A 3,661-nucleotide genomic window follows, 5' to 3' on the forward strand; every position below is an offset into this window, starting at 1 on the left:
ATACATGTATACGTAAATATGCGCAAGCAAGAAAGAAACAATCGCATATCGTGCTGCGTCAACAATTGTATCGAAAAGCGATGACAAGAAAATAAAAAAAAATATATGCAATTGTCGAATTCATTAGAGAAAATCGTTGTGGCCCTGATAAGGGCCGATATTTTATTTGTCGCTTTCCTCTCTCAGGAAATGTGTACTTATGCCTTCTTTTCGGTTTTTTTCGGTAACAAAACCGCCTGAATATTGGGCAAAACACCACCTTGAGCAATGGTTACTCCTGATAACAATTTATTGAGTTCTTCGTCGTTTCGAATGGCCAGCTGTAAATGTCTAGGAATGATACGGGTTTTTTGTTATCGCGAGCCGCATTACCGCCAATTCCAAGACTTCAGCTGCCAAATATTCCATTACTGCGGCTAAGTAAACCGGGGCGCCGGCACCAACTCGTTCGGCATAATTTCCCTTACGAAGGAGTCGATGAATACGTCCTACTGGGAATTGGAGTCCAGCCCGACTGGAACGGGACTTTGCCTTTCCCTTAACTTTACCTCCTTTTCCACGTCCAGACATGTCGAATCGTAGATTAGTATTATATATCGGATAAATTTAAAGAATTCACTGAGAATTATTCGATGTTGCTCTAACAGTAGCTTTCTATACAATGATTTCTATATAGAATCGACCTGTATTAATACCGTCCTACCGACCAATGGGCGTTCTCGAACGCTCAACTTTCCGGTGGGCGGAGCCTACTAGAGTTCCAGTTACTATCTGAAATAGTGACGACAGAGTGGCGTCTTTTACACACACACATCGACATCGAGAGCTCGTAGAGGCAACATCGACTAGAAGTGAAAGTTTACCTGTGAAGGACCACCTAAGGAGGCAAACTGTGAAGTGTTTAAGAGACACACAAACAACAGTTCTTATCAGAACTGATAAAGAGAATTCAGTTCTTCTTAGAACTAAATATAATATTAGAATTTTAATCCACTTATTTTCAGGGAGTCCACTCCACACAGACCATAAAAAATGGAAGCTGAAAACAAAGCTCTAAAAGAAGACAACGCAAAGCTAAGAGACACTCTGGACAAGCTGGTCAGCCAAATGGCTGACATGAACAAGAAATTCGACCAAATATTGGCCGAAAATGCAGCCCTCAGAAGAAGGCTAGAAGATAGGACAAAACCTGCCGAAAAACCGCAGGAGAAGAACAAGGAAGAAACCAAAAGCAAAGCCCCAGCAAAACCAAAACAAGAGGAAAAAGAAAAAGACAAGAAAATAGACACCGCCGCATCAAGGAAACGGAAAAAGAAAAAGAAGCCTCCCAGAAGAGGCAAAGAAAGCCTGAAAACACCACAGATACGGAGACAGAAGACGGATTCGAAAAGGCCGAAACGAGAAAGGCGAGGAAAGCAAGGAAGAGAACCTCGCGACTTGTCGTATTACAAAAGAAACCGGAGGAAACGGAAATGGAGACAGAGGAAACAACAAAACCGGAAGAGACGTCCATTACTGGGAACATACCAGCAATCGTACCAACCGAGAACGTAAAACTCCGGAGGTCCCAGTCTGGCCAACCCCCAGGCAAACCGAGGACAGGCCAAGCGAACAAGGAGGATCAACAAACGCGGTCACGCACCCGAAACAAACAAATCCCATGTCACCACCACCAATAGTTGTCCATGACAGCAAACGGTGGAATGAAATCTCCAGAGGTCTCGAAGCCCGTAAAATAGGATATAACAAGGCAAGACTTACTAGAGATGGAATCTACATCTACGCAAACAACGAAGAAGAGTGGCGCAAAGCCACCAGATACATGGAAGAATTCCGCCTGGAATTCCACACGTTCACCCTTAAGAAAGAAATCCCACTCCACGCAGTGATCCGGGGGATACCGGAGAACGTGGAGGACGCGGACGTCGCGGCAGATCTCACCAGACAAGGTTTTGAGGTTCTGGAATGTCACAGAATGACGTCCAGAAAAACCAGACAAATTCTGCCACTATTCCTGGTCAAAGTGCCGAAAGACCAGGACAAAATATACGCATTGAGAACATGCGTAAATCTGATCGTGCGGGCGGAGCCGCAAAGAATTAACAAAAAAGAGATAAGGCAGTGCCACCGTTGCCAGTACTTCGGGCATGCACAGAGATGTTGCCACAACCGCACGTTGCGTAAAATGCGGTGAACAACACGAGACTAGAGAATGCCAAAAGCAAAGGGAAGAGCCGGCCAAATGCGCAAACTGCCTGGGTGCGCATCCGGCAAGCTACAGGGGATGCAGAATGTTCCCCAAACCAAGACCCTCGCAATCAACAGGAAACAGGCCTCGACAAACGGAGAGTCAGAGGCCCCGGCAACAAACAGCTCAGAGAAAGCCAGCACCAAAGGCACAACAAACCGGAGGAAGCGAGCTGATCCAAATTCTAGGAAATCTGACGACTGAGCAGCAAAAGATCGCGCAAGCGGTCTTAGCAGCCCTAATCCAAACACCCGGACGACAGTAATGCCAGCACGAGTGCCTGGAAGACTAGTCGTAGGATCGTGGAACATCAACGGTTTCACAGAAAGAAGAAACGAGCTACTGGAGCTACTATCGCGCCTAGAAATAGACGTCATGGCGCTCCAGGAGACACGGATAAGAAGCGAAAAGAGCTACCGCATCCCAGGATATAACATGTACAGGACAGACAGGCCAGGGGGGCGCAACGCCGCGGGAGGCGTTGCGCTACTAGTCAAAACAGACCTAGCGCAAAACGAAGAAAGAAGACCGGAAACCCAAATCGGCGAAGCAGTAGCAGTTAGAGTCAACGTGAGACGCTACGAGCAGCTGAAAATATCGTCGGTATACCTACCCCCGCAAGGTAGAAGAATAGAAAGAACCGACTTGGCAGAAATATTCCAGATCACCATCCCACAGTGGCCATCGGCGACTTCAACGCAAAGTCGCCAGACTGGAACTGTAGGTTCGCAAACACAAGAGGCAGAGATATAGTAAGATTACTAGACGAATTTGAGGACATCGAGGTAGTAGCACCGAACAGCCCAACGTACTACCCGCAAGCAGACGCAGTCCCAAGCACTCTTGACATCGCGCTAGTACAAAACATCGATACTACGGAGATGGAAGTACTAGAGGAAGGGTCGTCAGACCACAACCCCATCCTATTCACAATAGGAAGGGGAGAAGTGGAAGCAGACAACCCAACGAAGCGAATCATAGACTGGACAAGATTCCAACGAACCATACACGACGCGCTGGGTGAGATACCACGCATCGAAACAAAAACAGATCTGGAGAACGCCACGGACCAGCTTCAGCAGGCGATCACACAAACAACGGAAAGAAGCGCGAGGGAAGTCCCAGCCACGCGCTTTAACTTCCAAGAGCACCTTCCACCAGAAACGATGGAACTAATCAGAATAAGAAGACGCCTGAAAAGACAGTACCAAAGAACACAGTGCACCGATGGACAAAAGTGCATGAATAGAGCAAACAGGATACTGAAAGAAGAGCTGAAAGCGATCCGAGAAAGACAATGGACCACCCGTCTGGAAGAGCTGGCCACAGAAGATAGATCTGCGTGGCAAATGCAGAAGAAACTTAGGAACGGACCGCGACAACCCTGCCCACCAATACACGGCGAGCAAGAAA

General features: G+C 47.3%; 1 pseudogene; it reads right to left on the minus strand.

Moving 5' to 3' along the window:
* LOC141484403 (histone H2A-like) overlaps positions 1-570 on the minus strand; it is a 575-nt pseudogene extending 5 nt beyond the window's left edge.
* Positions 571-3,661: the final 3,091 nt, after the last annotated feature.

The sequence above is a fragment of the Leptinotarsa decemlineata genome, unplaced genomic scaffold (genome assembly GCF_025532065.1).
Source record: "Leptinotarsa decemlineata unplaced genomic scaffold, Ldec_3_MD MMD2_tig00005561, whole genome shotgun sequence".
In the NCBI taxonomy this organism is placed as follows: domain Eukaryota; kingdom Metazoa; phylum Arthropoda; class Insecta; order Coleoptera; family Chrysomelidae; genus Leptinotarsa; species Leptinotarsa decemlineata.